Below are 26,048 nucleotides of genomic sequence, written 5' to 3' on the forward strand. Positions count from 1 at the left end.
GTAGGTGTGAGCAAAAATGCATTAAATGGCAGTACAATGCTTGGATAGTGCAGATTAAGGGGCGGTATTATCCCCTTTCTGACATCACAAGGGGAGCCAAATTTTAAGGGACTATTTTTTCACATTTCCAGAGAATGGTTTACCAAAACTAAATTACTGGATTGTTTCTTTTCACATTTTTTAGGTTGATAGGAACACTGGGGACCCAATTATAACATTTAAACATGGAAAAGTCTGATTTTCATGATAAGTCCCCTTTAAGGAGCGACAAGACAAGAAAACGATCTTCCTCACGCTTTTACTGACAGATCCGAAGCATGCACAGATGCGCAAGCGTGTGTCCCCGATATATAGACAATTACAGTTTTAAAAATATCTGTTTTGACAAGAATTCACACAGATATAATCTGTTATGTCTTAATGTTTGGTTAACTGTTAGGGAAAATATTACATCCTTGCATGACAGTAGATCTTAAAGCTGTCTGTTTCAATATCAATTAAACAATAAAAGAAAGAAAAAGCTAAACATATATTTTTCCTAAAGTACTGTATTGTCTTTGACTTTGTGTGTGTTAAATCTATTAGTTTACCAGTGATTTTAATGTATGAATGCAGTCATTTTGCTTTTAAACATCTTTAACTCGATTTTCTCAAAACTGACTGCTGACTCTGTCAACTTCAAACATGTGTATAGCTCTGTCAATTTTTGTCAGATTCCAACAAATAATACATTATTTATTTTTATTTTTTTTAATGGAGAATCTCAAAATCTCAAATAATTTTTAAAAATTTGCTCATTCCGACTCATTTTCCCAGCTCGGGTCACATTTATTTTAATTAGTAAAAATATAATCAATTAATAAGAACATAGTTTTGATTCCCAACTCTAAAAATAAAATATCTTTATCTACAGTCTAGCTTTATAGACAATAAATATGAAGCATGTGTTTTATACAGGTATCATAGAGATGCCAGAAATCCAATATATGCTTGTGTAATATTTTACCTTATCTTTATAGTCAATAAGCATGAAACATACTGTACTGTAGCAAATTTACTCATAAACATCCTTATACCAGAGAGGTCGCGTGTTACAATGCAGCTGTATGAAATTTCAGCCACGACTTTGTTCAGCTGTATCAATCGTCATTAAATATTGCATAACTATTTATCTAGCCAATGGCTATTAAGTTTATGGCCTTCTTGTCTATGTGACATTATGTAATATATGTGAAGCTGTGAGTCTTTTGAATCAATACAGATGCGATGATGTTTCCAAAGCAGTGAACATATGAAAGCACTTCAGCTAGATTTAGCCGCGTGAGGCCTAGATCAAATATTGAGTGAATTAAGGAGGGGCATCGACACATCAAAGATCTTCTTTCTATCAGAGAGAGATTAAAGAAAACCTTGAAGAAGTGGGTGAAGGAGACAAAATTGTACCTCTTTGGACTGTCAATACCTGATCCAGTATGCACTTACACTCCCAAAAATAAAGGTTCTTTGTCAGGCTGTATGGTTCCATAAAGAACCTTTAACATCCGCAGAACCTTTCTGTTGCTCTTCAAAGAACTTTTGACTGAAATGTTATTTAGTACCAAAAATGGCTTTTGCTGCATCTTTATTTTTTAGAGTGTAGCATATCCGAGGAAAAATAATCACTTCCCACCACCTGGTTGACATATTTTGAAGGACATCTCAGATAACCTTGAGGATCTCAAAGAAAAGTAGTCCACATTCAAATGTCTATCAGTATCTATCTGATGATTTCTCAACGGGCTGGGATGAATGCTTGGAGGGTGATCTGTACCAGGGGCTCTCTCGGTAAAATTGTACAGATAAACTCCTGGCAGGTCAAAGCCAGGCCGTGTTCTGAACCGTAATCAGGTCTGGCAAGATTAGGCTAATATAAGTCTTTCGGTCATCCTTTATAGTAAATCACAATTCTTCTTCTAATGCCAGGGCTTCCCAAGGCAGGACATCCATGAAATAAGTAAAAGAACCCAGCAGATTAAAACCATCTCAGTCTGTCTCTCAATGTCTGTTCTTCAAAGACCCTAGATAGCATCTGAGATAACATGGCGCTCGGATACTAGGAGATTTATTTTGGAGAGAGAATAGATAGCGTGCCATGAACAGAGTGGTCACTTTATAACCCCTTTATTTTGCATGTGTTTATGTCTCTTGCTTTGATTGGTTTTCCCGTCTGATTTCAGGCTAACTGAGACATGGAAAAATACAGACGAGAATGAAAAGGCGAGAGGTGCACTTGTGGGTATTCGCATGGTAGTTAAGTTGAGCTGTGGCAATGGAGGTAAAGGTGATTGAGCAACTATGAACCCCATTCCTGTCGGTTCTCTTTTCCCCGCCGTGACCGGCTGTATGAGACCTCATAAATATGCATTCAGGTAAGCCGCCACATCCCCTCGCCGGCCAAACCCTTTTGCTCTTTTCACTTCAGAGTCCTTCAGAAGTAGCTTCTACGGCAGAAGTTACCTGATGCATGACTGGTGCGCTGCGGTGCGGCCTCGTCTCCGAGCTTGCCCCAGCCCCCCTTGGCAGACCCGCTGCACTCTGAAGGGATTAAAAGATTTATGTCACAGCAATAAAATCTTAAGAGAGCCTGTGCCCGACTTACTGGGCTCTGGCCCAGAGGCATTGTTTTGAAAAGAATTAACCTATAATACATCTCAAAGCTTTTGAGGCTTCTCTTGAGGGATCGTCTTTCTTACTTTGGCTAAGAATGCCAAACCCACGATGGCTTTATTTTCCAATGGCATAAATAGAAATGCAGGACCGTACTATTAACAGGATTTTTTTGGTCACTTTTTGCCTCAGGCTCCTGAATGTTGAGGAGGGGTGGTCTGGAGACTAAGGGGCTCTTTCCACCTGTTATTAAGATGAGTTTTGCTCGATTGTATCACAAGTAGACGACGCTAAAGACAATTGTAAACGGGCTGTAAAATGTTTTGAGCTCATCCACTTTTGACCACATTCAGAGGTAGCCGAAAACACATTTCAGCACATTGTTTTAACATAGGACATGACTTATATATTTATGCTGACATTGATAACGCTAAAGCCTTCATTTTTGTTTCATTTTGCCAGTTTGCGAGCTTATTTCATCAATTGCTCTGAAATATCAAAGACAGCTCTTACATATACATGTTCAAAACTCTGTGCAGCATGTTTACTAACAACACAAGCAGCGGATTCTGACATAATATTAGTTTGCGTCAATTAAAAGCTGTCATTTCTCCCACTTGCGTTTAAATGAAAGCAGACGGACTCGCCCACAAACGACCCCTCAGTAATCATGACAGAAGTGGTCGAAAGTGGACAGAAGGAACAGATTAAAATATCAGGTGTAAATGTGTTTCTCGTCCACTTGTAATCCGTATCTTAATACCAGGTATAAACAGCCCCTAAGTAATAAATACACTTACCTTAAGGATTATATGGAACACCTGTTTAATTTCTCATTAATGCAATTATCTAATCAACCAATGGCAGTTGCTGCAATGCATTTAGGGGTGTGGTCCTGGTCTAGATAATTTCCTGAACTTCAAACTGAATGTCAGAAGGGGAAAGAAAAGTGATTTAAGCAATTTTTGAGCGTGGCATAGTTGTTGGTGCCAGACGGGCCGGTCTGAGTATTTCACAATCTGCTCAGTTACTGGGCTTTTCACACACAACCATTTCTAGGGTTTACAAAGAATGAAAAGGGAAAAACATCCAGTATGCGGCAGTCCTGTGGGCGAAAATGCCTTGTTGATGCTAGAGGTCAGAGGAGAATGGGCCGACTGATTCAAGCTGATAGAAGAGCAACTTTGACTGAAGTAACCACTCCTTACAATCGAGGCATGCAGCAAAGCATTTGTGAAGCCACAACACGCACAACCTTGAGGCGGATGGGCTACAACAGCAGACGGCCCCACCGGGTACCACTCATCTCCACTACAAATAGGAAAAAGAGGCTACAATTTGCACAAGCTCACCAAAATTTGAAAGTTGAAGACTGGAAAAATGTTGCCTGGTCTGATGAGTCTCGATTTTTGTTGAGACATTCAGATGGTAGAGTCAGAATTTGGCATAAACAGAATGAGAACATGGATCCATCATGCCTTGTTACCACTGTGCAGGCTGGTGGTGGTGGTGTAATGGTATGGGGGATGTTTTCTTGGCACACTTTAAAACCCTTAGTGCCAATTGAGCATTGTTTAAATGCCATGGCCTACCTGAGCATTGTTTCTGACCATGTCTATTCCTTTATGACCACCATGTACTCATCCTCTGATGGCTACTTCCAGCAGGATAATGCATCATGTCACAAAGCTCGAATCATTTTAAATTGGTTTCTTGAACATGCCAATGAGTTCACTGTACTAAAATGGCCCCCACCGTCACCAGATCTCAACCCAATAGAGCATCTTTGGGATGTGGTGGAACGGGATCTTCATCCCCTGGATGTGCATCCCACAAATCTCCATCAACTGCAAGATGCTATCCTATCAATATAGGCCAACATTTCTAAAGAATGCTTTCAGCAACTTGTAGAATCAATGCCATGTAAAATTAAGGCAGTTCTGTAGGCGAAAGGGGGTCAAAGACAGTATCAGTATGGTGTTCCTAATAATCCTTTAGGTGAGTGTATATCTCCAAATAATAAATATTATTGAAAGCTAAAAGCTAGTGAGCAGATACAAAAAGACTGTATCTCTCTGATCTGTACAATTGTACGTAAAGTATTTCTGTATTTTTTATACTTGTATGTGATAAATACAGCTCAACAAAGTTTTTTAAATTTGATATTTGTCTCAAAACAATACTTTTTATTATTTTATTCAAAAAAGTCTCTTACATTAAAAAAACTAAAGTCGTCTTAAAGTATTGGGGCGGATTCCTGGACATGGCTTATCCTAGTCCCAGACTAAAATGCATGTTTGAGCTGCCTTAATTTAAAAACATCTGACGCATCTTAACATATATCAGTTCCATTGTTTTGTCTCAAGATGCACACCTGTAATGTTTTTTGTGCGATATGTTTGTAAAAAAAAAACACTTAAATGTCCTAATATAACTATTAATCTAAACCCTGTCTGGAAAACCACCCCATTAAGTATTTAAATATCTCATAAAAAATTGAGTGTCCAAAACAGAAAATCTGACTGCAAGGGCATGCTTTGAATTTGACTTTCTTTAGTTTTCTGAAAAACCATTGCATTTTATTTCATTTTACTCTTTTGTAAACATAGCTTTGTAAAATATGCTTGTTGTTGGCTTAGATAAAATGCTCTCTCATACCATATGTAAGTTGTTTTGGATAGAAGTGTCTGCTATAGAGGAATTAGAGTAAATGTCCTTTCTGCTTTATTTTTATCTATTTAGTGATGGTAATTGATCCATCAACACTGAAGCATCGTGTTTTAGTCTCCTTCGCCACATCATGCCTTCCAGATTGCGGCCCAATCACAAACAGCTTGTGGAGAAACTCACACAGCCGAGCAGATGATGGGGTGGTGTCAGATACACATGTCTGTAGCAGGGGCTGATGGGAATCTGACTGTGTTTGGGGAAGAAGGGGTTAGCAGGAAGACGTTGATTGGGCAGTAAGCCAAAGCTCTCCTGCACAGGGCACTGCATTGATCCACACCCATGCAGCTTTGGACCGCTTTGTGCAACCTTCACAATAAATGCCAGGGTAAGAAACTGTGCACAGAAGCTGCTTCTACCTCAATATATCCACCTTAGAAATATTTTAACGTGGGGGAAAATCTGTGGATCAATTTGCAGGTCATTTTTTGTGCTTCACCCATCAGTATTATTACTCTATTTACTATTTACCAATTTTGACCCTGCCCATGAATATAATTTTGAGTTTAGAAACATTCAAAACTCATTTCACTCGTTGATTTCAATCTTTGACATGGCTTCACTCAGTCAATATTAAAGATATCAAGGTTATATTTTCACAGAATGTTTTTATGTAAGATGACGAAAACACTAAATCACAAAAAATAACTTCAGCTAGGTTTTCACAGGTTTTCACAATAGCATATAATGAAACTTGCTTAATTTTTAAACATTAAATAACTGTGTTCTTGTAGCTCAATGGGTAGAGCAGTGCATTAGCAATGCAAATATCATGGTTTCGATCCACAGGTAATACACATATTAATAAAAAAATGTTATCACATTTACATTTATTAATTTAGCAGATACTTTTATCCAAAACGACTTACAAATGACATGATCATTTTACAACAAGCGTATTTAATGCACTGTTTTGGATTTGCTTTAAAGTGTCTGCAAAATGCATAATTTTTCACACTATTTTACACTATATTTAAAGGGGACATATTATGAAAAGACTTTTTTCATGTTTTAGTGCTATAATTTGGTCCACATTGCTTTTATTAATCTAGAAAATGCTAAAGAGAACAACCTAGTAACTTAGTTTTGGGGAACCATTCACTGCAAGCATGTGAAAAAATAGGTAATTGAAATTTGGCTCCCCTTGTGATGTCAGAAGGGGATAATTCCGCCCCTTAATCTGCACTATCCAACCACGGCACTGCCATTTAGTGTAAAGATCAACTCATTTGCATTTTTGCTCACACCACTTTTAACATGCTATAGTAAATGTACTGTGTGTTTACAGGGCCTCACTACGCCACTGTAAGGAGTTATTTAAGTAGCTGTTAAGCAGTTATTATACATTGTAGTATGCTTATTACATGAACAGTCCCTGCCTTGCTCATGGCCTCATATCTCAGGGCTTGTGTTATACCGCCACAATGACCAAAGACATACACCACATATACCCTTAATTCTTCTTGTTTTAAAAAGACAGTCTAGATGCAAAATATTTTGAAAGTGAACCAAATGTCTAATCATTGATTTCACAAAGATGTCAGTGAATCCAAATGATCTGCATTGAAGGGATAGTTCACCCAAAAATGAAAATTCTGTCATCATTAACTCACTCTCATGTTGTTACAAACCAGTATTAATTTCTTTGTTCTGATGAACACAAATATTTTCAGGAATGTTTGTAACCAAAGGGGCTCATGATCATTTTGGTTACAAATATTTCTCAATTTTTTTTCTTTGTGTTAATTAGAACTTAAAAAATACAGGTTTGTAACAACATGAGAGTAAGCAAATGATGACAGAATTAAAATTTTTGGGTGAACTATTCCTTTAACTCTGGTAAAGTATATACTGTATCAAGTCTTACTGTAATATAACCTGCTGCATGTCTTTGTGCCAATGTTTTTGTCTGGCATTCTTCCATTGTGCAGGTAAATCGTAGGCACCTTTGAGGCTGCTAGCCTAGCCAAATGCTCGCCGTTCCAGGCTGAGCCCTTACTGTCCTGACCTTGCTGTCAGCCGTTGAGCCGTCTGAGCCGATGTTCTTTGCCTCTTCGGCCTGTCTGTCATGGGGGCATCAGTGCAATGGAAATGGTTCATTTGATTCTCTGACACTGGATGGCGCGAGTTGGCAAGTGCAGAAACAGAGGTTAGCTTCGCCATCTGACAAGTGGGCACTAGAATGCACAGAAAGATAAAGAGGGGTGTAGTGAGAGCGAGAGAGAAAGAGAGAGAGCGAAAGTGCTTCTACTGAGCACTTTGTGAAGGACGTCAAGGTAATATCCAAAGCCAAGCTACACAGCTGGGGATCAAATCCCATAGATGCGGCAGAGCAGCTTAATTAGAATTCATAAGGTGCAAAGAGCAAGTGATGTGTGTTTGTGTGGGCACAGTATGAAAGAGATGAACGATAGAGCATTATGTGCAAAAGAATCATATCTTTTCTTATTTATGTGGACATAAAATAATATATAAAGAATATATACTGTATACTCTAAAAATGCTGGGTTATTTTCAACCCAGCGTTGGGTTCAAAACGGACAAACCCAGTCATTAAGTTAATAATTTGACCAGACAATAGGTTAAAACAATCCATCATTGTGGGTTTAAACAACCCAGCATAAGCTAAATTACTACCTAACAGTGGGTCTGTCGCTTTTTGGCTCTTTTAAATGGGACATTCCACTTTTTTTAAAATATGCTCATTTTTCAGCTCCCCTAGAGTTAAACATTTGATTTTTACAGTTTTGGAATCCATTCAGCTGATCTCCGGATCTGGCGGTACCATTTTTAGCATAGTTTAGCATAATCCATTGAATCTGATTAGACCGTTAGCATCACGCTAAAAAATAACCAAAGAGTTTCGATAGTTTTCCTATTTAAAACTTGACTCTTCTGTATGCTATTGAAAGTAACCAAGGGGGCCGATATGGTGATATTACACAATGCCAAAAAATAGTCCCCTTGGTTACTTTCAATAGCAGAGGACTATTTTCAGGCACTGCATAATATCACTGCGCCTGCTGTAGCCATGTTACATCAGTAAAGTCTTTGATTATTACGGCAGAATGGGAGTGTAGTTCCTAGCCACATCTGCCTAGAGAATCGCAAATTTGAATTTTCCGTCGGTCTTGGTACACAATGTAACTACAGAAAAGTAAAGTTTTAAACAGGAAAAATATCAGGACTTTTTTGTTATTTTTAAGCGCGATGCTAATGGTCTAATCAGATTGAATGGATTATGCTAAGCTATGCTAAAAGTGGTACCGCCAGACCCGGAGATCAGCTGAATTGATTCCAAAATTGTAAAAATCAAATATTAAACTCTAGGGAAGCTGGAAAATGATCATATTTTCAAAAAAAAGTGGTGTCCCTTTAAAGAGTATATGTATAATCTTTATATATACTCCATTTTATCTAATAGAAAAAAGTTTGCTTAGAGGTTGCTTATTCATAGCTCAGGGATTTGATGGAACTCAGGGATTTTTTTATATATATATATATATATCAGCAGTCTTAGATGTTTCTCCTAAATTGCTTAGGGGAAAAACAAATGAGACAATTGTAAAAATGCATTAAGAGTATGAAGCTGTAAAATTAATTTAAATGTATAGCTTAATAAAGGATTTGGGTAAATATGATTAGATAATAATATTGACTTTAAATGCAGACTTTGCAGATTTGTGCTCAATTTGTGACATTGTTTTGGTGTCATCTGAATCTGTGATGGAGACATTTGTGAGAGTTCTTGGTCTTTATCTCAGGAGACGATCTGAAACGTAGGAGACTCAAACGAAAGTGTCCATTTGCTCTTCATTTAATATCATTGATATTGAGAAATAATTGACATTTTAAAGAGATATCATCTGTGATTTGTCTCTCTTTCACAGTATAATGTATATTCGGCTCTATTACTATTATTTTGCATAATAAACATCCTGTTTGGCACCGTATACCCCTATATTCTATATCTGCATGCAGGATATTTATGTGCAGCGTCTCCAGTTATTCACTTGGCAGCAGTTTGCTCCAGGGGTTTGTACCTGTGATAACTGTATCGCGATTCGCTTTGGGTTCAGAAAAAAAAATGTGTGCTAAATTACTACTTTGCAGTAGTTGCTGTGGTCAGCAGCCCTGCAGTGCTTGTGTAGTGATATGACTCCCGTTGTCAGGTTTCACTTTCACAAGACTGTGACAACAGTCTCCAGTCATCCAGTGATCTGAGACAGTGTTACTATGTTGCCGTTGGCTACATGAGTTCAGCCAGGCCAGACGCCATGACAGAGCAGTCCACTCATGTCCTGCCAGGATCTGCCGTTTAGATAAACAGTTTAGGCTTTCAAAGGCTTTCGAGAGACACAGAGCCATACGATTTGCTGAGTATGTGTGCTAGTGGCAGTTCAGCGATGTCCTTGACCTCTTTGCAGAAATGAAGTTTGTGGATTGTGGGTACGAAGTGTTGAAATTTTTGAGTTTTGTGTGGTGGAAAACCGAAATAATTGCTTCCAATAAACCTCCCTTTGAAAGAGCGAATCATTGCAGCGAATTATTCCAAAATAACATCTAGGTTGAATGACTTTGTGACTTGTTTTGTCGAGTTCCATGCTATTCAGAAGAAAATTGGTCCCCATTTTGTATAAATGGATGTCACCTCGCGCATCTGCCATTGCTTCAGACCCCAATTATCATCCCGAGAGTTTGGAATTGTGCATTAACTAAATGGTACTTGGAACGCGCGCGTTAATATCGCATCCCGACACTGGAAATTTAACAGGGTTCAGCATTATTATGCCATTAATTTGGCCCCTGATACACAAGCCCAATCAAATCTGCAACAAAACCACTTAGGCTGTGTTAAGGATTAATGACAGCCATTGGAAACAATTTGGAACTTAATCAGTTTAACTGAGGAGGGTAAATTTAATATGATAATTGATCCGCATAAAGCGGAGTCGCGTAGCGGGGAGGGTATGCAAATAAGTGACCCTTACCTAGCGACTAATCGGCAGCTGTGCTGATAGCGGGATCCGGTTTCATCGGGGAACTTTAAGGAACTTTGAGTTTACGGTGCGAGTCGTCCTCGGAGGCCAGGGAAGCAAACCTATCCCATCACACACTGGGCCCTGTAGCGGTCACCCGCATCTCCATAATTCGCAGCTTCCCGTGCCATGACAGCGAGACGCAAATAAGTGTTTCTAATGATATCAAATGGAGTTGTAGAGGACAGTGTTTTAATGCAGTGAAGGGGCTCCCAGTGGGACTGTTATTGCCACTATAGAACATCAGTTACACAGTTGCAACAATAGTCTCTTAATTGATTCATTTAATTAGCGGGAGATGGAGGCAGTACTGCTTCTTGTCATCTTGTATCTTAGGGGGTCCCGTACAGCCTGTGTGCTGTCTGCCACTTAACAGTTCCCGCACTCGTCATTCTTCTATTAAAGTGTAATTATATGTAAATGAAAATCCTCGAAACCTGTCAGAAGTTGCCCGATGACACGTCATCAGATTTACCCTGCTTCTGGAGAAAGGGTAAGGGAGAAAGGATACGCAAGCCCAAGATTTTTAAGGACGTTGCTGGCCCGAAAGGAAAGCTGAGCTATGTGCATGTAGCTTGATAGATCTGCATTGACTGCAATGTGAATAAATGGATCAAAAGTGTTTTTTTCGGTTGCCTTCTCGCTGTAAACATCTCAACACTGCACCTGACATGAACCTGTGGGGAACTGGAAAGCTGATTACTTCCTCTCCTTAAATGGCGCAGATGTCTCTCCTGTCTTCCTCAAGCGTAACAATACCATGAAAGGCAGAACACAATAGGCTCAGTCTTCAGACCCACAATGCCTTGCTAATGCTTTTGATTGGGCCGATGCAAAGCAGGTGGCTCACAGTGCTCGGAGTTCTTTCAAGTCTACTGACTGAAGAAAGCCCCTACACATGTCTCAGACATCCTCTCTGGTCATTAAACATCTTCAAACTCTTTGTGTCATTTAGCAAAGGATGTTCTTGCATGGGATTTCTTCCTGCTGGTTTGTAGGACGCTATGTAGTGTCATTATATCTGTCTGGGTGTGACTATCTGCTCTAATCTTTCTCACTTGTTTTTTTTCTTGATTGTTCCTTTCTTGAGAGCAAACCAACATTCTACTTACAGTAGATGAATTGTTGGTTTATATCAGGCATTGATGGCACCCAGGGTTGAAATTTTTGCTTTATAGTTTAGTTTTAGTTTGTGTTAATGATGCTTAGTTTGTATCCCTTGTAATTTAGAAACTGCACATAAAGTAATACGATCAAAGTTAAGTTAACAGGTTTTATTTGATGGTGCTTGCTGAAAATAAATGTGCAGTGGGCACCACATTTAGCAGTAAATTGTTACTAACATCACTGGCATCTCCAGGACATTTATGATTTAGCAGTGTGAGCTGAAATCTCTCAGATCTATCATCACTTCTACCTGAACTACTCAAGTAGTTGCAATTTTGCAGATAAAATATTTTACAAATAATTTAGTAGCATTATTTTAAGGCTCCAGTCCTTCGGTGACCCAGCACAGGATAAGCGGGTTTGGAGAATGGATGGAAGATTTTAAACGTTATGTGTACAGCATACTAAAGTGAATTGTGGTTGATGGTTTTAACTCAATCAGGAGCCCCAATCCTGGCTAATTTGGCAGGGGTTTGGGGGCAGAATTACACCAGATTTACATGTGTTTATAGACCGATTTAATAAAACTGTTCTGTTATCATGCACTCCCTTACAAAAAGTAACCATGCTTATTGTGGTAAAAGTGTAGTAACCATGTTTTTTGGTAGTAACCATGGTTTTACTAAAGTAACCATGGTTAATTTTTGTAAGGGGTATTAAATTAAATATACAAAAAAATATAAATTTTAATCTAGAAAATTACAAGTTGTGTTTGTCCATATTAGACCCAACAATAGGTTAAAACAAAATCCGTGTCCAGCATCAGAATTTTTAAAAAGCCCTTGAAGCCAATTTTTTTTAATCTCTTTTTATTAGATTAAGGTCTAAACTTTTTATAACAATTATTTTTACAGGATTTAAAACATATTTCCCATAAAATTATTTACATTTTTTAGGTTATCATTATAAAAAATTATCATTACCGCAACATGATATTACATTAAATATATGCATTTACAAACTCATGTTTCGGTAATGAGAACTAAAAAGTTGAACTGCTTACCTGGTAGCCATCACAGTTAATTATGTCACTTCCAACAATTTTTTTTTTAAATGTTAGTTCCTAGAGGGCTTAAACAATGATGGAAAATTGTTGCGGAGGATGAGGAAATTGGTCTTGGACACATTTATATAACTTATTATTGTCTCTACATTTACCAATGATCACCAAATACCACATGTTTCTTTACTGTAAATGTTTATAGTATAACATGCACTGAAGCTTTTGATTTTTTAGATTTTTTTATTATAAATATTTCCATGTCAAAGAACTCAAATCCAGTCATGGACACGTTCCGGTAATGAAAAATTTTCCCTTAAATGTGGAAAAAACAACAAAATTGGTTTGTATGTCATTTAAAATCATGTGCAAAATAGTATGTGTAGAGATGTTTGTAACTGTATGCTTCTTATTTTAATACTCTTACTTTGCATTTACTTTTTTTATCAAAATGTTTCATGACACCTCATAAGTGTAATTTCGCGAGAATCACCCAGTAACGTTTTAAATGTATTTTTACTTAACAGTAACCTTCACTGTAAAAAAAATCTGTAGAAATTACAGTATTACTGGGTATTACTGGCAACTACATTTATGTTATTTACTGGTAACAGTTTGTTCAAAGTTAAATGAACATGAAACATTTTCAGTCTTTATCTTCTACAGTAAGTTACTGGCAACCAGCTGCATAATTACAGCTAATTTTTTACAGTGTTCATGACAGTTTTTCTGCTAATAGCTCAAATATAAATAATACAAGAGTATGCGTGTGCCCATTTGTTTGTTTGTGTTTATATTTTATGTACTTCCAAAGTTAAAATCTAAAATCTCATGTTGTTTACTAGGTTATAATTTTTTTATTTATTTTTTTGGTTTAGATGTCTGGCTCTAGACCACATGGTACTGACTCCTCCCCAGGCAGTAGTTAATGTTTTACAAATAATTTCATATCTTGACCCTAGTCGTCCAAGTTCTACCATTCAGATAACACATTTCCTTTTATAGATCTTTCTAACACTGCAAGTTGTCATTGGATTTATACTCACTTTTGACTTTGTGAATGACGAGGAGGCCTATTGATCAACCGCTCGCTGTCTGTGGACATAAAATTGAGGAGGATCAAAAGGGGGTGGGGAAGGAAATACTGGCCTGCTGAAGCACTCCATTCAGGAGGCACAAGTAATTGTACGTATTACATTCGATTGCTCCCTAAAAGTGTGGTAGACCCCTCGCAAAAAGTCTGCGGCTTTTGGTATTGACTTGAGCACAGCAGTAACTCTTTGATGAAGGCGCGGTATACAGAGGCTTCTCTGTTCATTTAGCTTGGCCGTCCATTCTCTTTTCACAGTACTGTAACACGCTGTGCGTTTAAGTCAATACGCAGAAAGAGGGTTCGCCAGCGTCATGAAGCTGGTTAATGGACACCCAAATTCACATTAATTTGATGCATACGAGTGGTGAGGAACAGCGACCCATTAATCCTATTCAGCCTTGTGTCCTGATGTGAGACTGTCATCACCGCACAGGGCTCTCAGATTAATTTATTGATTTTACAAATTTTCTGCCACTTACAACAGGACATCTACTACATTCGTAATTGTTCACGGTTAAAGGTGAGCACATCCCATCGCGAGCAAGCTTTTAAGGGAAAAGGTTATAGTCATGGACGGATATCTTTGTTTTATTAAATCCCATCAGATGCGCTTATCAGCGGCCGACCCATATCGGTGCTGACTCAGCCGGTCGGCTCATACCACAGAACGCCTCGCCGAAAAGTGCATCAAAGCGCAATTGTTCTTTACACTTTGTTTCTGTGTGTTTTGGCTTTCTTTTCCTGTCTCAGTTACATAATGTACAGTATATTCGTCCTCTATTCGAGAAGACTGATTAGAGGTTGAAAGAGGGATACAGAGAGTGAACAAGTTTCTGGCCTTCTCCCTGTCTCTGCCTTCATCTCATGTGTTTTGAGCAGTATTGTGTTCAGAGGCTAGGGAGATCTGTGGAATTTCCTGCTCGGGTTAGGCCAACGTGCAGCCCGGCACTCTTCCCTCTTTGGCAAAGGAGCGCTTTCAACGTGTGCTTGGAGCGCGATCCGTGTGCTAAGAATATCTTGCAGCCCTCGGGTCAAACCTAAATGCGCTTCGGCGGTCGACATTGTGGTGTTTATTTGGAAAAGGAAAGTAGGGATGGGCTGGTTGGATGAGGTTGCCCTCTCTGCACCCACAGGAAAAGGGCGTCGCTGTCATTAATCACAGTGATGGTTTGAGCCTTGATTTCATTGGCCATGGTAATGAAACAAATATGATTTATATCAGAAGTCAAGTGGGTAATAAGATACGCAGGCGAGACACTGTACAAATCTTTTCAACTGCTAAAGAAAGGATTGTGATCATATCTACCATTGAGGGTGGCACATCATATTGGTAATCGCACAGCATGGTTTATGCTTCGGAAAGTTTAAGTTCAGTGAAGAAGGCGCTGTCTTTATAACATGGGATTTAACATGGGTGTAGTGTATCAAATAAGTTTTGGATTTGAGAAATATCTTTCAAGCCTTTAAACGTTCCTGTTTCTCACCCCCAGATTACACAGTTGATGCTTTGCAACGAATTTTATCAACAGCAAAAGAAAAAGTTGCCGTTATGTGCCGTTCTTATTCACAGTACACTAAATCTGAATTCTAACATAAAAACATGCCCAAGGGGTAACTTTGCTGTTTTATCCACCTGTGCTGTCACATCTAATGGAGGAGCTTTTATTACATTGTCACACATTTCACGAACTCCCACAGTCTGTAATCGCATTCACTGTCTAAAAATTCACAAATCATATCCTCCAGAGAAAGTTCCTGTACACTTTTATGAACTGCGAGTCAAAAGGCCAACATTTAAAACCGCAGAGATCCAAAAGATTAATGCGGACATCTCATTGCCTCGCTGATATACTCGTGATCTATGGGGTTCCTGTAGTATGACCTCACTCCCGTGACTAATGGCTTCACTTGGCAGACGCAGAAAAGGTCACGACCCGGCGGATAAAGGAAATGGCCAGTTAGTTGGAGGTCGCCCCACAGGAGATTCCTTAAGAGTGTCACCTGCACTAACTCACCACTTCAAAACCAGCACCTGACACCCCTGCTAGAAAACACGGCACAGTCACCGGTAGACCCTCACATTTAGCGGGACCCGGCCTCACCCAGTAGAACAATTGCCAAGTGTCAATTTCAACAAAAAAAATCAAGACAAATTGAAAGAGGAAACAATTCGTTCACAACAGGACACGCGGCTGTTGAGGATAACCTGCCTTCAAAGATGCTGGCCTGTCCCATCAGACTAGTTTAGCGCTTGGGCACTTCAAAGCACCCGGGACCCGAGCAGCTTTCCTGCCATTCTTGTTTGCGGCTCTCAGGTTGCTATAAGTAGCCGAGCATCCTGTCCCCTGCTGTCTCAGGTGGATTGACTTTGTTTGTGTAGCTGAGACGCAGGGATTTAGTGGTCCTTGGTGCCTTCAGACGTCTGTTGACTGGGCCGGCCGGCTTGTTAGCGTTGTGTCATATATCACGCTAAAAGTGAACCAGGGAGGTGCATTGATAGATAAATGCATTCCCAAAAATGGCCATGTAACACACCGGTTACGTATGCGGAAATGCAAAACACGATTTTTTTTCTTGTACGGCAGCTGCGTTTAGGAGATTCTGTTTGTAGAGTTTTGTCTCTGGCACGGCGCACGGTTTTCCATGTTAATTACGCAAGCTGAAGAGGAGGAGGGGGTGGAGAAAGAGAAAAACGAAAAATGAAACCGTATAGTCAACTTCATTTAGTGGGTCCTAATTGCACCCTACAGGCCCCTGGCAGACGGCAGGGGTCTCTCCACGAGTGGGACGCAGCAGAGTCTTTTACACGCACACACGCGCTCCCGGAGAAAGAAAGTGGAGAGAACATGAAACGGGTCAGAGATTAAACACTTTCTTTACACTGGTAATTAAGCCATCATCAGGCTGAGGGGCGTTTATTATCAGCCCGCCGCTCGTCTAGATGGATGTGAATTCTGAGTGAGCTCTTAAGGCCTCCGTCCACACAAACACACCCGTGCGCACGCATGCGGCACACACACGCGCTCATTTGTCTGGGCATAATAATGTCTTAGCGCACGGGGTAGAGACTGCATCAGGTAGCAGACAACTCCAGCTCATTTATTAGGGCCTTTTATATCTCAATATTACATTATTGCTGAAATGATTGTATGGGCAGGGAGGTGCGTTATTTCACACAAGCTTTTATCATTTGTGCTCGCTGTGCCGTCGGAAATGATTTTAAATATACTATTTGAATCATTTACATCAAATAGAAATTAATGTGGGTTTTTACAGAATAGATCTTGATTGTGTCCTGATTGCTATTAAAAGTAAATATGCAGAGGGCAGGAAATTGGAAAATGAAGAACGCGTGCAAAGTGGCAGCGATCAAAAGCCTTTTTAGTGTGTTATTTCATTGTTTAAAAATAAAGATAGAAATTATATATATATATATACTTATATGTTTAATTTATATATAATAATAATCTAAATTTATATTATGATTTGGAATAAAACACTAGTGTTTCAATAAGATAATATTATTATGCTTGTGAAATTAAAAAATATATTTATTTAATATATGTACATCAGTAATGGTCGTGTATTCATATGCACTTTACATCATTTTGTAATTTCACACATAAATGTTTTGTTTACACATGTTTTACATCTCTCCTTATTAATCCCATGCACATCTTTAGCAAATAATAGCCTTGTTCTCATTTTAAAGCGGTTGTCTACATAGACTTAAAAATAACATATTACAATGTACAACAAGGGGTCACTTACCATTCCTGTTAGCATTTGTTATCACTGTCGATCCTTATGTCCATTGTCATTGTGGTTCATGTGTCTTTGGTGGTCTCAGGTCGGGGTTCAACCCACCTTGTGAATGACACACATGTTCCATTGTTAGTCCTCTGCACATAATTGCACACAGTCACACCGACAGGGCAGCAAAAGTGGCACTTTAGTCCAGTAAATTACCTTGGTGGAGTAATTACCTGCTTGTTCTGCTAGTTTTTGTGGTCACCTGTCAGACCAGCTTCTGTCCAGGATGTACTGCTACACCTGCACCTTTTGTCAGGACCCCATAGCAGTGTCTCTATCCACCCTCCTCCTCACCCCCCGCCTCCCCTTAATCACTTTCGACTTTATCTCCCCTTTCGCCCAATGGAGGGGTTATCTTCCACATTCATTACCTCACTGCTCTGATTACAGGGGAACAGAAGAGTGGAGGAGGTGTGTGGCGCGCAGGGCCCGCCATTCACAAAATGTTTATGTAGTAACGCTTTGTGTCAGTGTTATTTATGACTCATGTTTCGGATGTACCCGTCTGGAACGGGTGAGATGGGACGTAGAGGCAGCCTGAGCAATTATTTGCGCGCGCCCGACGGCAGTCGTCTGGGACGATGAGGGTATAGATGAAGAAGGAAAGTTGGAAGTCGGCGTTGCATTATGAAATATGCCACATGAGTATAATCCGCCAGGGTTTTAGTTGCGCCATGGTGTGTGCCAGGCACCTAGGTGGGCAATCTCAAAGACAGTAGGGAGGCCCAGTGTTATTTCTAGGCACATTTGGCATGCCCTCCATGGCTGTTAGCCACTTAAATTGGAACAGAACTCGTAAAAAAAAAATGCTGTCGTACATTGAAAGAAAAATTTTAAATTTAAAGAGAATGAAAAGAAAAGGAAATATGGGTAACAAACTGTACACAAAATACTATGTTTGGTCACGCTAGGCTAAATGAAAACTCTTTAAAGGTGCAGTGTGTCATTTTTAGAAGGATCTCTTGACAGAAATGCAAAATAATATACAAAACTATATTTTCAGGGGTGTATAAAGACCTTTCATTATGAACCGTTATGTTTTTATTACTTTAGAATGAGATGTTTTTATCTACATACACCGAGGGTCCCCTTACATGGAAGTCGCCATTTTGTGCCGCCATGTTTCTACAGAAGCCCTTAACGGACAAACCTTTTTTATTAAGTTGTCTCCGAAAATGACATGTTTGTCCGGTGGCGACTCCCGTAGCTTCTCTATGCGTTTCAAAAACGAGGGGTGAGCAGTGAACTGAGCCATTGTTTGCAATTCACAACCTCACCACTAGATGCTGCTAAAATTTACACACTGCACCTTTAATGGGATAGTTCACCCAAAAATGAAAATTCTATCATTTACTCGTGTGTTCTTACAAACCTGTATGAATTTCTTTGTTTTGATTAACACGAAGGAAGATATTTTTAAAACCGATCAGGATGGAAGTCAATGTGGCCTTTGAATTTGGTTACAAACATTAGATCTACTGTTATATTTAAACTTCTAAACTATTGCTGGTTCAGTCCAAGACATGGTAAACTGAGAGAAATTTAGAGAACCACATCATCGTTGTGCTTTCGAGTCAGGCACACAGCCCTAGGTTGTTCAGTCTCAGCCATTACTGTACTGTATGTCTCTTTGGATAAATGGCATAATATCATAGCACAGCCTGGCCTGCTCTCTGGATTACCGCCCCCTCATTCAAATCAGCCTGCTGCGATCATGTTCATGAGCTCTAAATAAAAAGCCAAAACTCCCTGTTTCTTGAAGCCAGTGTTGTGACATGTTTACCACTCTCAGCCTGCTACTACAATGGCACCGAGCCCAGCTGCCAAAATACGAGAGGTGGCGAGAGTCAAGGACATGAGGCATCTTAGGCTGGATATGAAGTGGGATACTGAGTCCTGTCAACCCTACTGTTGCTTTTGTTGTGTCACTTATACAGATCTCCAGCAGCTTGCCTGTCAATCTGGTTGTGCAATGTTTTTAGTATCCTGCTCTCTTGATTTTATTGGATTGTTTCAAGAGTAAAACTTGATGAAAGTGTGTTCAGTTTATTAATGTGATTTGACATTTCAAAAAGTATTTGTGTACTGGTTGTACAGTGAAAAATGGTCCCTAGCTGGGCCAGTACACCTAGTGGCGGCTCGTGACTGCTCATCTGAGGGGTGGAAATTCAAAATAAGTGTTCGTAATGTCCTGTGTGTTGCTTGTGTATTCAAAATATGTGTTTGTTACATCATGTGAACCATGTGCGTCACGTGTTTTGTCAGGGTGGGTGCCTGCTGCATATGCGTCAAAACTGTTTGTGATAAAAGAGACGCTCACGTTCAAAAAGTACAAGCAAGACAGCTTAACAGTAAACTTTGATTACGCATGAGATTATGCGAGTATCTGGCAAACGCGAGCGTCTCTTTTATCATGGACCCTTTAGACGTGTCTGCAGCAGGCACTTATTTGGACAAGTCACGTGATGCACATAGGATCTCTCGACGGGCAGAACACATTTTTTGAAATAACGAACCACACACATGACGGGTAACATACATGTTGTGACGAACTTCGCATCGAGCGCCCTCAAAAAAAGAAGTCACTGGCCGCAACCGGGCAGTACCCTTTAAAAACGTGCCACTTAGGTAGAGATATGTATACATTTGGTACCAATATGTACCTTTGATGTACTAATATGCACTCTTTGCTACCAGTATGATCCTTTGGGATACTTTTAAAAATTATTTATGTACACTCTAAAAATGCTTGGTTATTTTCAACCCAACAGTGGGTCAAAACAGGACGAGCCCAGCCCCTTGGGTTGTAATTTAAGCTATGCTGGGTTGTTTTAATTTATTGTTGGGTCAAATATAAAAAAATCTGGGTTCATTTAACACAACGACTGGGCTCGTCCCTTGTTGACCCAATGCTGAGTGTACAAAGGAGTACGTTTTGAAAAGGTTTCAACGCAGTGACAGCTACAGATATATATTTTTTTGGCAGAGTAGATATAAAAGTATTACAGCATTGGTTTACATAAGTTAAAAATCCAGTTTGTTCGAATACTTAAAAGGTCTATCCATTCAGTTGGGCTCTTTATTTTCTTTTAACTTTTGTGTTTCTATGTAACTTTTACATCTAAACCACTTGACCTATATGTAACACTTGGATGGGGTTCAGGTTGTTGTGTTTATGCCACGGTTGCCATGGTTTTATATGTACAATAGCCTTCCCAAGGTCATGACCTGATATGACCTGGGTTCATGGTGAGAATGTTGGACTTCCTGTGAAGTATAATGGGGAAATGTGCACTTCCCAGACCTTCAAGTGTCCCCCAAAAAATCTGTGATTTACGATCCCCAGTGTGGTTTCCTTGATTGGTTTTATGATCAAGCTTCCTCGTCTTTCCCATTATTGTGAGAAGAGCGTCCGACCAGCCAAATTTAAAACTAGAGGACAGCTGGGGAAGATGATGCAATGTCCAAGAGTGATAGGCAACATGCTAAAGGTCAGGAGGTCCATGTAATTAGGATGAGGGCTGAACTCTCACCCTTCCTTGCATTAAATATGAGTTATGATAGGAAATCATAAGACCATGACTTTCACCCACTCACAGGCACACAAACAGAGTCAGATATGGACTACACACCGGTAGTCATTTCTCAGAACCCACTGATTGTCAAATTTGTAATCCGGATTCAGATGGTAAGATAAGAATGTCTTTTAACCTGTAATGTTTAGGAAATATTCACATCTCTCACTGCTGTATAGATCCCCACTGGGTGAGTCGTTTTTCAACCTTGATCATAGTTCATTCATTGCAGTTGGTTTTTCATCCACATTGATATCAAGATCAGTCTCTGGTGATCCAGGCACAGGTGGACAGCGGTAAATAGAAGTGTAAACGGATCACTTAAACAACATTTGGAGATTGAAAACACATGTGTAAACGCTAATCTGCCCTGATCTGTACCAGGCAAACAGTGAAGGGCTGTCAATCACCTGTCAAACAGCCACTCATATTGACTTAGCATTAAAATGACTGAATTATGAAATCATTTACTGACTAGAAAGAATAATTGTTTATATGAGGAAGAATTGATTATAACTTGGCGTAAATGTATATTTAATTTAGTACTTTTGTACTAGTATTTAGTACTTTTATCAATTTAGTAATTGTGTATTTAATTATGCTTATTTTAAGTTACATACTGATAAATGTATAGATTAAATGCACTTTAGATAAAAGCATCTGCAAAATGCGTAAATGTAAACTAGTTTTTCAACATTTACTAATCTTTTGTAAGTGTTGGTTTATGCCATAATTGTGCATTAGCTAATGTTGACAAAATTTGAAATGTTAATAATGTAACAACCTCATATTTTTTATGTTTACCTACAATTTGAATCAGGGACCCCGACGTGTGTCAGCAAAATTTGCTCTGAAGAGACAACGGGCCATGCCTGAAACAAACCTTTGTCAAAGCTCCACTTTAACATTGCTTACCGAAATACTACGCAGTAGTAATAATCCAAATAATTTAAAGGATTAGTCCATTTTCTTAAAAAAAATGCAGATAATTTACTCACCACCATGTCATCCAACATGTTGATGTCTTTCTTTGTTTAGTCTAGAAGAAATTATGTTTTTTGAAGACAACATTCCAGGATTTTTCTCATTTTAATGGACTTTAATGGACCCCAATACTTAAAAGTTTTAATGCAGTTTCAACTGAGTTTCAAAGGACTCCAAACGATCCCAAACGAGGCATAAGGGTCTTATCTAGCGAAACGATTGTCATTTTTGGCAAGAAAAATAAAAAATACGCACTTCCAAACCACAACTCCCTGTCTTCCTCCGTTCGTGTGACGAGCCCGCGTGACCTCTCGTAATTGCGTAATGACGTCAAAAGGTCACGTGTTACATATATGAAACGCACATTTGCGTACCATTTTAAACAATAAACTGACACAAAGACATTAATAAGTATCATTCAACATACAACAAAGTCGGAATGGTCCTCTTTCTCAACACTTGTAAACACTGGTTTCGATACGTCATCCGTGACCTCTTGATGTCACGACGCATTACGTGAGGTCGCGCCGGTGCGCCACAGGACCGGAGGAAGACGATAAGTTGTGGTTTAAAAGTGCATATTTTTTATTTTTCTAGCCAAAAATGACAATCTTTTCGCTAGATAAGACCCTTATGCCTCATTTGGGATCGTTTAGAGTCCTTTGAAACTGCAATTTGAAACTCCATTAAAACTGTTAAGTGTTGGGGTCCATTAAAGTCCATCAAAATGAGAAAAATCCAGAAATCTTTCCTCAAAAAAACACAATTTCTTCTCGATTGAACAAAGAAAGACATCAACATCCTGGATGACATGGTGGCCAGCAAATATCTGGATTTTTTTCAAGAAAATGGAGTAATCCTTTAATGCTGTAATTAAATGCCGTAAATGTACTGTTGATTATTAATTTATGTTCGCTGGTTCATTAACTAATGTTAACAAACACAACCTCATCGTAAACTGTTACCGTTAAAATTTCCTTTGAAAAAATCTCAAAATAGCATTTTTAAAAAGCTTGCTGGTGATCTATTCTGTTTCGAGAACAAAGGCGCTGTGAAGATTCACTTGATGAAGGACATGGTGAATAACTTTTCAATCTGGGGGGCCGTTTTGCAGGGTCAGTGCCTAACAAACCTTTAAATGATTATTAAGCTGACCCAAAGTCCTCAAAGCTGCTAATAGTTGGCATAAAGAAACCCAGGAGCAAGCATGAAATATGTGCAGCCACCATGACAGGGGAGAATTATGGTAGCCCCTCTGCGCCGTCTCTCACAGCAGAGTGGGCCACGCCAGAGACAGATGGCAGCCTGGGAAAGATTCGACTCCAGGCTCGATGGCAGAAAGAATGACAGTGTATCATGTGTGATATGAGAAAGGAACAAAGAAGTGTGTCATTTTCGCTAACTCTGATTGAAAGCGGGCAGCAGTGCTTAGGTAATTAGACTCCTGTGGATAAAGAAAAAAATGAGTGGGAACTCACGAAGACACCGCGCGCCGGCCATGCGCTTTTTCTTTTCGGTAGATAGCTCTGCTTATTCTTTTAGGCGTGTTTTTGTACTTCGTAATTTGTGTATCATTTCTTTTTGGCACGTTCTTTTGCCAATCATTGTATCTGTTTTGCTTCAGTTTTTCAGTATCAGTAAGCAGCAGCTATAAACAGCACTTCATATATTCTCGCCTGGAGATTAACAGAAGAAAGAAAATTGTTTATTTTTTTCATGACTTTACAAAGTGGATAATGAGGAATCGCTCTGTAAAGCGCCTTTGAGATGTTTGAGTTGCTTTCCAAATAAGTTGTTAAAACCTGTCTTTTGTAAGGCCAAAGCCAAGGGCGCTAACAAAGGCATGAGCTGGTGGATAGCTGTCTGTGTCCACAGAGTAACTACATCAGAAAGGAAACCGGTCCAGGTCCTAATTAAAGGGAGAGATGAGTGTCTTCTGGTGTTAGCTCACAATAAGGGGCCACAGTAAATCAATGGATACCCAACACTATTATTATCATCAACAGCGGTGAATTCAGGGTGATTTGACGGGAACAAAAAGACATATTGAAGACGGGTCCAGGAAACTCCAGACATCTGCGTGGCTTAAAAGTGAAACTGTGAACGTTCCGTTTTTTAAAAAACAAAATGTTTTCTGTAGCAGACATATTTTAAACTCCCTTTTTTATGGATAAACCAATGGATTTTATTAAGTAGACTGGACTTGGTTAAAGTATACATGGGGTATTTGTAGGGACATAAGTGAATACCTTGTGTGTTTTCACTGTATTTCTCCGCAGCTTAGAAGTATCAGGTTGCTTTAAAAACACAACCCTGTGAACGCACTTTAGTTCTTGCGTCCAGGATTAGCCGTGATACTTTTATTTGGTTCAAATTGATTTTGACACCCAAGTATACCTTGTTACTTACTTTCAACAACGTTTGGGGCAGTTATGTTTTAGGTGGCCCACTTGAAAATATTAAAAATCGTAGATAAGTAATATGAGTATGCTGACCGGGTCAGTCTTGCTGAATTGGTTCTTTTAATTATCTGAACTCCAATGCCCAGTGACACCTTCTACTACAAGTATAGATTTCAAATTTGCCCAACATTAATATTTTCTTTTGCGAAATATTACCTATGTGTTTTGTCTTTTTCTAGGACGTCTTTGTCTAAGGTTAAATTGAAGTGGTACCCTCAGCCAATAGTTGGTGACCACAGGGATTAAGGGAAGAAGTCACAGGGGCGCTGGACCACACATCCTCTATGCAAGTAGCCATAGATGCCCATGCCATAGATGACAAAGCTGCCTCTATTCTCTCTGTCCCACCTCTCATTTATTTCAAATGTTTACATATCCCACATAACATTTACATGCATTTATCCAAAGCAACTTGCAGTGCATTTAAGGTATACATTTTATCAGTATGTGTGTTCACTGCTTGCCACTGTAGTATAGTAGGCAGCTAACACTTTATTTGATTGTATTGAGTTGACACTTTCAGATTTGTTGCAGGTTCAAATTACTTTTTGGTCCCCGATTTTCAATAACCTGATTTAAATTAAAGATTTGTGCAAAGCTTTAGCATCATTTTTTAAATGTCAATAAAACTGTTGCAAAATGGCGGCATTCTCTTTAACCAATATTTTGGGACTAAATCATAATTTTGTTCTCTCGCAATAAATATTTTGAAAAACCATGGCAACGGTTTTGACTTCATACAGCACTGCGCAGACAGACATCCAGATGACATCAAAATACAGCGACAGTAGCTGGGTTTCCATCCAAACGTGCAGTGAATCTTTTCAAAATTCGCAAAAAAAAGAAAAACAAAGAAATGCGAAATTAGGTTTCCGTCAAGTTGTTTTGAGCGAATGGTGGTGGTATTGGTAACCTAGTAACTGTACACACAACAGTAAACAAAACAATGTACTCGTGAAAAATGGAGACAGGAGTGCATGTAGGGCATGATGGGGCAAATTATTAATGTATTTGCCGTGCAGCTTGTAATTGCCAAACTGAATGCTGTGCACAGAAGAAGAAATGCAGACTTTTTATGAAGGCACTAGCAGCAAGGATAATGCGACGACGTCGAGCCCCATATGGTAAAGACAAATCCAGTGGAAACAGCTAGATGTTCAGTCCCGTGGTTTATTGCTCGCTACGTCAGAATTAATTCGGCAAATGCGTTTCCATCTCCCATTTTTCGCATTTACTCTTTTTGCATAAATCAAAAACCACCTCAAGCAAGCGTAACAACTTTTTTTGCGAATCAAAAGATTTTCAATCGAAATTTGGTGTTTCCATCGCTCGTTTTTGATGCGATACTTCAAAATGCACATAAAATCATGGTGATGGAAACATGGTGATTCGAAAGCATTGGACTCTCAAATCACTCTTGTGATATTTTAACGTCATGCGCTTGTCAGTTCTTGCGACGAACACACCTCTTCTGTTTTGTCCTCCAACCAAATGATCATGTAACCTGTAAATGCCAAAAAGTTTCCATTGCAGTTTTGCAAT

General features: G+C 39.1%; 1 long non-coding RNA gene across 1 annotated transcript; it reads left to right on the top strand.

The window, feature by feature from the left end:
• The first annotated feature begins 755 nt into the window (after positions 1-755).
• Positions 756-25,168, top strand: LOC129451838 (uncharacterized). Its single transcript, XR_008646902.2, has 3 exons — positions 756-2,408; positions 5,389-5,701; positions 24,686-25,168. It is a non-coding gene; the product is annotated as an uncharacterized lncRNA (long non-coding RNA).
• Positions 25,169-26,048: the final 880 nt, after the last annotated feature.

Source organism: Misgurnus anguillicaudatus, chromosome 17, assembly GCF_027580225.2.
Source record: "Misgurnus anguillicaudatus chromosome 17, ASM2758022v2, whole genome shotgun sequence".
NCBI lineage: Eukaryota > Metazoa > Chordata > Actinopteri > Cypriniformes > Cobitidae > Misgurnus > Misgurnus anguillicaudatus.